The sequence below is a fragment of the Balaenoptera borealis genome, assembly GCF_965194805.1.
Source record: "Balaenoptera borealis genome assembly, chromosome: 10".
Lineage (NCBI taxonomy): Eukaryota > Metazoa > Chordata > Mammalia > Artiodactyla > Balaenopteridae > Balaenoptera > Balaenoptera borealis.
Window position 1 is genome coordinate 1,657,739 of NC_138874.1, and position 12,331 is coordinate 1,670,069.

A 12,331-nucleotide genomic window follows, 5' to 3' on the forward strand; every position below is an offset into this window, starting at 1 on the left:
GAGGTTCAGGGTGCTGCTTGAATCTGGTAGGAAGGGACCAGGGATGCTGCTAAGTGTTGTAGGATTGGGCTCTGCAGATACGGGAAGGGGCCTTCCGCACAGGGAACAGAAGGAACAGTGGGGCAGGAGGATCATGGTGGCTTAAAATGTGTCCACAGATTCGTTCACACTTCTTCAAAGGTAGAATGTAATTCTCCTCCCCTTGAATTTGGGCTTAGGGATTCACTTCCAGTGACTAGAGGACGGTGGAAGTGATGCTGTGTGACCTGTGAGGCTAGGATATGAAGGAGGGCTTATACCTAAGCACTCTGTCGTGCATCACTGACTTTGAGGGAAGCCGGCAACTACGCTCCATCAGTCCTGGAAGAGATCCATGTAGAGAGAAACTGAGACCTCTGCCCCACAACCAGCACCAGCTTTCGAATGAGCACTCAGAAGCGGATCCACAAACCTAGGCCTGATGGCAGCCTCCGGAGAAATTCCAAGCCAGAACCACCCAGCTAAGCATCTCCTAAATTCTTGACCTGCAGAAATTTGATAATAAGATAATAAATATTTATTATTATTATTTTTTAACATCTTTATTGGAGTATAATTGCTTTACAATGGTGTGTTAGTTTCTGCTTTATAACAAAGTGAATCAGCTATACATATACATATATCCCCATATCTCCTCCCTCTTGCATCTCCTTCCCACCCTCCCTATCCCACCCCTCTAGGTGGTCACAAAGCACAGAGCTGATCTCCCTGTGCTATGTGGCTGCTTCCCACTAGCTATCTGTTTTACATTTGGTAGTGTGTATATGTCCAAGCCACTCTCTCACTTCATCCCAGCTTACCCTTCCCCCTCCCCATGTCCTCAAGTCCACTCTCTACATCTGCGTCTTTATTCCTGTCCTGCCCTTAGGTTCTCCAGAACCATATTTTTTTTAGATTCCATATATATATGTGTTAGCATACGTTATTTGTTTTTCTCTTTCTGACTTACTTCACTCTGTATAACAGTCTCTAGGTCCACCCACCTCATTACAAATAACTCAATTTCGTTTCTTTTTATGGCTGAGTAATAGTCCATTGTATATATGTGCCACATCTTCTTTATCCATTCATCTGTTGATGGACACTTAGGTTGCTTCCATGTCTTGGCTATTGTAAATAGAGCTGCAATGAACATTGTGGTACATGACTCTTTTTGAATTATGGTTTTCTCAGGGTATAAGCCCAGTAGTGGGATTGCTGGATCGTATGGTAGTTCTATTTTTAGTTTTTTAAGGAACCTCCATACTGTTCTCCATAGTGGCTCTATCAATTTACATTCCTACCAACAGTGCAAGAGGGTTCCCTTTTCTCCACACCCTCTCCAGCATTTATTGTTTGTAGATTTTTGATGATGGCCATTCTGACTGGTGTGAGGTGATACCTCATTGTAGTTTTGATTTGCCTTTCTCTAATGATTAGTGATGTTGAGCATCCTTTCATGTGTTTGTTGGCCATCTGTATATCTTTTTTGGAGAAATGTCTATTTAGGTCTTTTGCCCATTTTTGGATTGGGTTGTTTGTTTTTTTTGATATTGAGCTGCATGCGCTGCTTGTAAATTTTGGAGATTAATCCTTTGTCCGTTGCTTCGTTTGCAAATATTTTCTCCCATTCTGAGGGTGGTCTTTTCGTCTTGTTTATGCTTTCCTTTGCTGTGCAAGAGCTTTTAAGTTTCATTAGGTCCCATTTTTTTATTTTTGTTTTTATTTCCATTTCTCTAGGAGGTGGGTCAAAAAGGATCTTTCTGTGATTTATGTCATAGAGTGTTCTGCCTATGTTTTCCTCTAACAGTTTTATAGTGTCTGGCTTTACATTTAGGTCTTTAATCCATTTTGAGTGTATTTTTGTGTATGGTGTTAGGGAGTGTTCTAATTTCATTCTTTTACATGTAGCTGTCCAGTTTTCCCAGCACCACTTATGGAAGGGGCTGTCTTTTCTTCATTGTGTATTCTCGCCTTCTTTATCAAAAATAAGGTGACCATAGGTGTGTGAGTTTATCTCTGGGCTTTCTATCCTGTTCCATTGATCTCTGTTTCTGTTTTTTGTGCCAGTACCATACTGTCTTGATTACTGTAGCTTTGTAGTATAGTCTGAAGTCTGGGAGCCTGATTCCTCCATCTCCGTTTTTCTTTCTCAAGATTGCTTTGGCTATTCGGGGTCTTTTGTGTTTCCATACAAATTGTGAAAATTTTTGTTCTAGTTCTGTGAAAAATGCCATTGGTAGTTTGATAGGGATTGCATTGAATCTGTAGATTGCTTTGGGTAGTGTAGCCATTTTCACAATATTGATTCTTCCAATCCAAGAACATGGTATATCTCTCCATCTGTTTGTATCATCTTTAATTTCTTTCATCAGTGTCTTACAGTTTTCTGCATACAGGTCTTTCGTCTCCTTAGGTAGGTTTATTCCTAGGTATTTGATTCTTTTTGTTGCAATGGTAAATGAGAGTGTTTCCTTAATTTCTCTTTTAGATTTTTCATCATTAGTGTATAGGAATGCAAGAGATTTCTGTGCATTAATTTTGTATCCTGCTACTTTACCAAATTCATGGATTCGCTCTAGTAGTTTTCTGGTAGCAACTTTAGGATTCTCTACAGTTAGTATCATGTCATCTGCAAACAGAGACAGCTTTACTTCTTCTTTTCTGATTTGGATTCCTTTTATTTCTTTTTCTTCTCTGATTGCTGTCACTAAAACTTCCAAAACTATGTTGGATAATAGTGGTGAGAGTGGACAACCTTGTCTTGTTCCTGATCTCAGAGGAAATGGTTTCAGTTTTTCACCATTGAGAACGATGTTGCATGTGGGTTTGTCATATATGGCCTTTATTATGTTGAGGTAAGTTCCCTCTATGCCTACTTTCTGCAGGGCTTTTATCATAAATGGGTGTTGAATTTTGTCAAAAGCTTTCTCTGCATGTATTGAGATGATCATATGTTTTTTCTCCTTCAATTTGTTAATATGTTGTATCACATTGATTGATTTGCATATATTGAAGAATCCTTGCATTCCTGGGATAAACCCCACTTGATCCTGGTGTATGATCCTTTTAATGTGCTGTTGGATTCTGTTTGCTAGTATTGTGTTGAGGATTTTTGCATCTATGTTCATCAGTGATATTGGCCTGTAGTTTTCTTTCTTTGTGACATCTTTGTCTGGTTTTGGTATCAGGGTGATGGTGGCCTCGTAGAATGAGTTTGGGAGTGTTCCTCCCTCTGCTATATTTTGAAAGAGTTTGAGAAGGATGGGTGTTAGCTCTTCTCTAAATGTTTGATAGAATTCCCCTGTGAAGCCATCTGGTCCTGGGCTTTTGTTTGTTGTAAGATTTTGAATCACAGTTTTAATTTCAGTGCTTGTGATTGGTCTGTTTATATTTTCTATTTCTTCCTGGTTCAGTTGCAGAAGTTGTGCTTTTCTAAGAATTTGTCCATTTCTTCCAGGTTGTCCATTTTATTGGCATATAGTTGCTTGTAGTAATCTCTCATGATCTGGCTAATGGTTTATCAATTTTGTTTATCTTCTCAAAGAACCAGCTTTTAGTTTTATTGATCTTTGCTATTGTTTCCTTCATTTCTTTTTCATTTATTTCTGATCTGATCTTTATGATTTCTTTCCTTCTGTGAACTTTGGGGTTTTTTTGTTCTTCTTTCTCTAATTGCTTTAGGTGTAAGGTTAGGTTGTTTATTTGAGATATTTCTTGTTTCTTGAGGTAGGATTGTATTGCTATAAACTTCCCTCTGAGAACTGCTTTTGCTGAGTCCCATAGGTTTTAGGTCATCGTGTTTTCATTGTCATTTGTTTCTAGGTATTTTTTGATCTCCTCTTTGATTTCTTCAGTGATCTCTTGGTTATTTAGTAGCGTATTGTTTAGCCTCCATGTGTTTGTATTTTTTATAGATTTTTTCCTGTAATTGATATCTAGTCGTATAGCATTGTGGTCAGAAAAGATACTTGATATGATTTCAATTTTCTTAAGTTTACCAAGGCTTGATTTGTGACCCAAGATATGATCTATTCTGGAGAATGTTCCATGAGCACTTGAGAAGAAAGTGTATTCTGTTATTTTTGGATGGAATGTCCTATAAATATCAATTAAGTCCATCTTGTTTAATGTATCATTTAAAGCTTGTGTTTCCTTATTTATTTTCATTTTGGATGATCTGTCCATTGGTGAAAGTGGGGTGTTAAAGTCCCCTACTATGATTGTGTTACTATTGATTTCCCCTTTTATGGCTGTTAGCATTTGCCGTACGTATTGAGGTGCTCCTATGTTGGGTGCATAAATATTTACAATCGTTATATCTTCTTCTTGGATTGATCCCTTGATCATTATGTAGTGTCCTTCTTTGTCTCTTGTCGTAGTCTTTATTTTAAAGTCTATTTTATCTGCTATGAGAATTGCTACTCCAGCTTTCTTTTGATTTCCATTTGCATGGAATACCTTTTTCCATCCCCTCACTTTCAATCTGTATGTGTCCCTAGGTCTGAAGTGGGTCTCTTGTAGACAGCATATGTACGGGTCTTGTTTTTGTATTCATTCAGCCAGTCTGTGTCTTTTGGTTGGAGCATTTAATCCATTTACATTTAAGTCAGTTATTGATATGTATGTTCCTATTACCATTTTTTTAATTGTTTTGGGTTTGTTATTATAGGTCTTTTCCTCCTCTTGTGTTTCCTGCCTGGAGAAGTTCCTTTAGCATTTGTTGTAAAGGTGGTTTGGTGGTGCTGAATTCTCTTACCTTTTGCTTGTCTGTAAAGGTTTTGATTTCTCTGTCGAATCTGAATGAGATCCTTTCTGGGTAGACTAATCTTGGTTGTAGGTTTTTCCCTTTCATCACTTTAAGTATGTCCTGCCACTCTCTTCTGGCTTGCAGAGTTTCTGCTGAAAGATCAGCTGTTAACCTTATGGGGATTCCCTTGTATGTTATTTGTTGCTTTTCTCTTGCTGCTTTTAATGCTTTTTTCTTTGTATTTAATTTTTGATAGTTTGATTGTTATGTGTCTTGGCATGTTTCTCCTTGGATTTATCCTGTATGGGACTCTCTGTGCTTCCTGGACTTGATTGACTGTTTCCTTTCCCATGTTAGGGAAGTTTTCTACTATAATCTCTTCAAATATTTTCTCAGACCCTTTCTTTTTCTCTTCTTCTGGGACCCCTATAATTCTAATGTTGGTGCATTTAATGTTGTCCCAGAGGTCTCTGAGACTGTCCTCAATTCTTCTCATTCTTTTTTCTTTATTCTGCTCTGCGGTAGTTATTTCCACTATTTTATCTTCCAGGTCACTTATCTGTTCTTCTGCCTCAGTTATTCTGCTGTTGCTTCCTTCTAGAGAATTTTTAATTTCATTTATTGTGTTGTTCATCATTGTTTGTTTGCTCTTTAGTTCTTCTGGGTCCTTGTTAAACGTTTCTTGTATTTTCTCCATTCTATTTCCAAGATTTTGGATCATCTTTACTATCATTACTCTGAATTCTTTTTCAGGTAGATTGCCTATTTACTCTTCATTTGTTTGGTCTGGTGGGTTTTTGCCTTGCTCCTTCATCTGCTGTGTGTTTCTCTGTCTTCTCATTTTGCTTAACTTACTGTGTTTGGGGTCTCCTTTTCACAGGCTCTAGGTTCATAGTTCCCGTTTGTTTTTGGTGTCTGCCCCCAGTGGGTAAGGTTGGTTCAGTGGGTTGTGTAGGCTTCCTGGTCGAGGGTACTGGTGCCTGTGTTCTGGTGGATGAGGCTGGATCTTGTCTTTCTGGTGGGCAGGACTATGTCCCTTGGTATTTTTTGGGGTGTCTGTGGCCTTATTATGATTTTAGGCAGCCTCTCTGCTAATGGGTGGGGTTGTGTTCCTGTCTTGCTCATTGTTTGGCGTAGGGTGTCCAGCGCTATAGCTTGCTGGTTGTTGAGTGGAGCTGGGTTTAGCATTGAGATGGAGATCTCTGGGAGAGCTTTCGCTGTTTGATATTACATGGAGCCGGGAGGTCTCTGGTGGACCAGTGTCCTAAACTCGGCTCTCCCACCTCAGAGGCACAGGCCTGACACCCAGCTGGAGCACCAAGACCCTGTCAGCCACACGGCTCTGAAGAAAAGGGAGAAAGAAGGAAGGAGGGAGGAAGGAAGGAAGGAAGGGAAAATTAATAAAATAAAAAAATTATTAAAAATTAAAAAAAATTGAAAAGTAATTTTAAAAAAAAGGAAAGAAAGAAGAGATCAACCAAACCAAAAAAACAAATCCACCAATGATAACAAGCGCTAAAAAACTATACCAAAAAAACCAGACAGACAGAACCCTAGGACAAATGGTAAAAGCAAAGCTATACAGACAAAATCACAAGAAAGTCCATCGCCTCAACTTCTGGATGATTCCTTGTCTATTCAGGTATTACAGAGATGCAGGGTACATCAATCAAGTTGATTGTGGAGATTTAATCTGCTGCTCCTGAGGCTGCTGGGAGAGATTTCCTTTTCTCTTCTTTGTTCGCACAGCTCCTGGGGTTCAACTTTGGATTGGCCCCACCTCTGCGTGTAGGTCGCCTTAGGGCATCTGTTCCCGCTCAGACAGGGCGGGGTTAAAGGAGCAGCTGATTAGGGGGCTCTGGCTCACTCAGGCCGTGGGGAGGGAGGAGTACGGATGCGGGGCGAGCCTGCAGCGGCAGAGGCTGGCGTGATGTTGCTGCAGCCTGAAACCGCCATGTGTTCTCCCGGGGAAGTTGTCCCTGGATCATGGGACCCTGGCAGTGGCGGGCTGCACAGGCTCCCAGGAGGGGAGGTGTGGAGAGTGACCTGTGCTTGCACACAGGCTTCTTGGTGGCTGCAGCAGCAGCCTTAGTGTCTCATGCCCGTCTCTGGGTCCGCGCTGATAGCCGCGGCTCGTGTCCGTCTCTGGAGCTCGTTTAGGTGGTGCTCTGAATCCCCTCTCCTCGCGCACAGCGAAACAATGGGCAGCTCTAGACTTTTTCCTGGACTCCCTCCCGGCTAGCCGTGGTGCACTAACCCCTTCAGGCTGTGTTCACGCCGCCAACCCCAGTCCTCTCCCTGCGATCCGACCTCCGAAGCCCGAGCCTCAGCTCCCAGCCCCCACCCGCCCGGCGGGTGAGTAGACGAGCCGCGGGCTGGTGAGCGCTGGTCGGCACCGATCCTCTGTGCAGGAATCTCTCTGCTTTGCCCTCCGCACCCCTGTTGCTGCACTCTCCTCCGTGGCTCCGAAGCTTCCCCCCCTCCCACCCCCACACCCCATCTCCGCCAGTGAAGGGGCTTCCTAGTGTGTGGAAACCTTTCCTCCTTCACAGCTCCTTCCCAGAGGTGCAGATCCCGTCCCTATTCTTTTGTCTCTGTTTTTTCTTTTTTCTTTTGCCCTACCCAGGTATGTGGGGAGTTTCTTGCCTTTTGGGAAGTCTGAGGTCTTCTGCCAGCATTCAGTAGGTGTTCTGTAGGAGTTGTTCAACATGTAGATGTATTTCTGATGTATTTGTGGGGAGGAAGGTGATCTCCACGTCTTACTCCTCTGCCATCTTGAAGGTCTCTCAAATGTTTATTATCTTAACCAGTAGGTTTTGGGGTATTGGTTTCCATGGCAGTATATATTTTTAAAAAGCATAAAAATATAGGGTATGCCAAGGGCTTGAAATGGTTTAATTGTGTATGGTTGGGAATTAGTGAGAAATAAGGTTGACTAGGCAGGTGAACTCAGGTCATGGAAGGCCTTGAATGTCAGGCTGAAGCATTTACCTTTTATTTGGTAGCTGAAGAAATCTGCCATATGGGCTTAGTATATCCAGATCACATCTGGCTTATTCTCTGTTAGAGTAGCAAGGTCAGAAGTAACTACAATTAGTATTGGGGTTCATGCACATCATTAAATTGTCTCTAGAAGAAGAAAAACAACCTATAAATGTCACCACTACATGTTAAGTTCATGGAGGGCAGGGGCCATTTTATCTGTCATGCTTTGTCAATATAAAGGTGCTGAGAAGATCAAGCCTCCCCTGGCTTTATAAGAAAATTTTTGAAGAAGAGAGAAACCTCTCACAGGTGTCCAGGTCACTAATGTGACACCACTGAGTTGACTTTTCTTACCTGCCAGCCTTTTTGCAAGGGGAGGGTGACACATTAAATTGCTTCCACCTGCAGCATCTTAGCATGACTGGGTTTATCAAGTTCTCTTTTCAGTAGGCAAGAAGGAAGGAGAGGCCTGAAGGGCTGTGAAGAGTGACACAGAGGGTGAACAGATTGAAGGGAGGAAACATGCAGGGGCCCAGAGCAAACCTCATTGACATGCGTCCACACCAAGGGGTTTGAGTGGATTCCATGATTCCTGCTCCCTGCTGGGGGAAATTCAACTGTGTATTTTGTTTGGTTTGGGTGGGGTTTTGTTTGCTTGTTTTTATCATTTGTAATACCAAAAGTGTTTTTTAAATAGTCAATTATGAGAGCGGAGATCTTATCATCCCAAAATCAATCACTCAGAGTTTCTCAGGGAAGTTAGAATAGCATGCCCGGTGTACTTCAACACCTTTACTATGTCATGTAGCAAACATCCCAAGAAATTAAATTCAGTGAAAATTTGGAGATATGATTACCCTTGAGATTGATTTCAACCCAAATCAATTACTAAAATTAAAAACTTAGACTGGAGAACTCAGAAAGTATAGGACTAAATGTACCACAAGTCTTATCAACTGCAGTGTAAATAGTCTGTTTAATTTTCTGCCGTGAACTTCCTGGGAAGTTGTTCTGATAACTTGTTCTGTTTATATATTATTTTGGGGAGAAAAACAACATGTATTCAGCCAACACTTTGCTAATCGCCATCATAGGTAGGACTCTGCTAGCTGCCTGGGCATATGAAGATGAGGATGAAGGCTAGTCTCTGTCCTCTCAGAGTGTATAGATTAGTTGGATTGATTCATGGGGTTTAGTTCCAGTGTCAGAAAAAAAACAAGTGTTTTTCTGATCAGTAACCAGCATTGAAATGACAATAGTACAATGGTTTACTTTTGTTTCAGCAGCAGAGCCCTGTTTCCAAATAAAATTTTATGTAGGCCTTTTAATACATAAAACAGGTCGAAGTGGAACTAGTCTGGAGTGGAAAGGGAGTGAGGAGCCCTTGGCTTCCTATCCTACTTCATCACCCATTTCACCTCCTAGCAGTCCCAGAATCTTCTCTGTAGGACCTTGGGGTTTCCCAGAACAGTTTGAAAACTGCTGACCTAGTGCATTGCTTGAGTCTTGGTGAAGTATTGCTAGACATTCAGTTTAGAAGCTGATGAACTATAGATTAACTCTTCTTTCTTTTTGCAATTAATTGGCCTTTTAGAACCTTACATTTTGACTGCTCAGTACTGGATTACTCAGTAGGCAAAAATAAACAACGCTCAATCCAACAAAACACACACACACACACACACACACACACACACACACACTAGGAAGAAAGAGACCAGATTTTTTAATAAGAAAAAAAGAAACTATATTAATTCCATCACAAGTATAACATTTATATTTTATGGGTTGGTATAGTATTGTTTTTTAATTATATAGGGTGGAGGGAAGAGGGCACCAAAATTTTCAGTGCTTGAAGTCTTCCAAAGGCTTCCTTCCCCACTCAGTAGCCGTCAACTGATTCCCGGGGCCATGAATCAAGGAGAGAACATATCTCCTTAAACAACACGTGTCCTTCTCTGTCGGGGCTGGTAGCCACATTCCCTGTTGTACCAATGCCCATTCCAGTTAGCAGACAGAAGAATGCAAAGATGTTCACTGTGCCCTGTCTGCCTCCATGGTTGCAAAGTCTCCATATTTGTCCCCTTCAAGTCAAGAACAGTTTCCCTCATCAATTCTGTTTCTCGTAAATCACTCATTTAACTTGTCCTTTAAGCAAAACTTTACATGGGTTTGTAGAGAGGAACCTTTTGGGGAACTTTCAATATCTAGATGCATTAAGTAGAAACTTTAACTGAATTATAGAATATTTCCCCAATGTAAAATAAAACAAGCACAAAATAAAAGTTTATATGTTAAGAACAGGTGAGAGTGAGATCCCCTAGGCAGGGCAGTGAGGCATGGAGGGGAGAAAAGCAAAGGTGTGATGGCCCAGCTCCCTCCTGTGGTTAGTCACATTTTACAGTCTCCTTCCATTGCGGTGCTAAAAGTGCACCAGCCTGGGTTCCAGTCCCAAAGGTGCTGCCTTCACTGACCGGCTTTAGGTCAGCACCTAACTCTGCTAAGCCTCAGACCCTGTAAAATGGTAATACTAGAACCTTCCTCAGAGTGTCGTTGCAAGGATTCAATGAGAAATTGTATATAAAGCTATCTGTAAAGTTCCAGGAAAATAGTAAGTGTCCAATAAATGTTAGCTACTAAGGCTATTATTAGTATGCCAGCCACTGAGGTGCTTCTGAGCACGAGAAATACCTGATACACTGTGTAGGAAACAACACAGCTTGGGGTGGCTGCAAGGTGAGGAGCCACTGGTCAGGTACCATGGCTTCTCATGTTAGGTTCACCTGGACTCCTCCTTGAAAACCAACCCAAGGGCTTGTCCTTTGAAGTCTCACTACAGTTTGAAAGTGAGGCAAGTCTTTACCAAAAGCATTTTTTTAAATTGAAGTATAGTTGATTTACAATGTTGTATTAATTTCTGCTGTACAGCAAAGTGATTCATTTATAAACGTATATAAATTCGTTGTTATATTCTTTTCCATTATGGTTTATCCCGGAATATTGAATATAGTTCCCTGTGCTCTACTGTAAGACCTAGTTGTTTATCTGTTCTATATATAATAGTTTGTATCTGCTAACCCCAAACTCCCAATTCATCCCTCCTCCACCCTCTCTCCTCCATGGCAACCACAAGTCTGTTCTCTGTGTCTGTGAGTCTGTTCCTATTTCGTAGATAGGTTCATTTGTGTCATGTTTTAGATTCCACATATAAGTGATATCATATGGCATTTGTCTTTCTCTTTCTGACTTACTTCACTTAGTATGATCATCTCTGGGTCCATCCATGTTGCTGCAAATGGCAGTATTTCATTCTTTTTTATGGCTGAGTAGTATTCCATTGTATATATGTACCACCTCTTCCTTATCCATTCATCCATTGATGGACATTTAGCTTGTTTCCATGTCTTGGCTGTTGTGAATAGTGCTGCTATGAACATAGGGGTGCATGTATCTTATTGAGTTATAGTTTTGTTTGGATATATGCCCAGGAGTGGGATTGCTGGATCACATGGCAACTCTATTTTTAGTTTTTTGAGGATCCGCCATACTGTTTTCCATAGTGGCTGCACCAATTTACATTCCCACCAACAGTGTAGGAGGGTTCCCTTTTCTCCACACCCTCTCCAGCATTTGTTATTTGTAGACTTTTTAATAATGGCCATTCTGACGAATGTGAGGTGATACCTCATTGTTGTTTTGATTTGCATTTCTCTAATAGCAATTTGAAGCATCTTTTCATGTGCCTGTTGGCCATCTGTATGTCTTCTTTGGAGAAATGTCTGTTTATGTCTTCTGCCCATTTTTTGATTGGGTTGTTTGTCTTTTGTTATTGTTGAGTTGTATAAGCTGTTTGTATATTTTGGAAATTAAGCCCTAGTTGGTCTCATCATTTGCAAATACTTTCTCCCAGTCTGTAGGTTGTCTTTTCGTTTTGTTTATGGTATGTTTCCTTTGCTGTACAAAAGCTTGTAAGCTTGATTAGGTCCCATTTGTTTATTTTTGCTCCAAAAGCAGTGTTTGAATCAGAGGTGGAGGAACTGATGCAATCAAATGCTTATTAGCTTAGGACTCAGTGCCTAAGTGCCAGTCAACTTGGAGAGGCTGCCACTCAAACATGTGAGTTTTTATTTTTACTTTGGAGGTCATATTTATGATAACTTCTAGAAGCAAGAAATGGCAAGTTAAATTATCATAAGACAAGAGTCATCTGAAGTTGACACTTAAATCAGATATGTGGGTGGCAAAATTAATTAGAACATGGAGGCAAAAGCGATGGGAAAGATTTTAGCAAGATTTCTGGGGAGTTGGAGATGGTGATGGTGGGGGAGCCTGGACTGACCATTGACCAGTGGTTTACCTGTTAAATCTGACAGGCGTTTGGCCAGTGAATGGTAAGATTCCTTATGAGGCAAGAGAATATCTGGTAAAACCTATACTTTTATTCTCTCTTCAGTAATTAACAAGGCCTATTTGTTTTCTTTACTCATCTCTGGTTTGAGATCATCGTTAAATAATTATAAAATATAAACAGAGTGCTAGCATCTTGGGTGTCTTTGGTTGTTGAGGAATCTTTCTCTA

At 40.9% G+C, this 12,331-nt stretch overlaps 1 protein-coding gene and 1 long non-coding RNA gene across 3 annotated transcripts in view; one reads left to right on the forward strand and one right to left on the reverse strand.

Moving 5' to 3' along the window:
• The window catches only part of LOC309635829, a 501,182-nt gene that overhangs the window by 198,429 nt on the left and 290,422 nt on the right, over positions 1–12,331 (reverse strand). The gene's annotated exons all lie outside the window — the stretch shown is intronic.
• Positions 1–12,331, forward strand: part of RTKN2 (rhotekin 2) — a 130,383-nt gene that overhangs the window by 86,579 nt on the left and 31,473 nt on the right. Inside the window, exon 13 of one of the 2 annotated variants that reach the window (XR_014249010.1) lies at positions 219–6,131. The exons of the other annotated variant lie outside the window; for it this stretch is intronic. The gene's annotated coding sequence lies outside the window, so the exon portion shown is untranslated. Of the gene's footprint in view, positions 1–218; positions 6,132–12,331 lie in introns of those variants that run through there. 2 annotated transcript variants of the gene reach the window in all.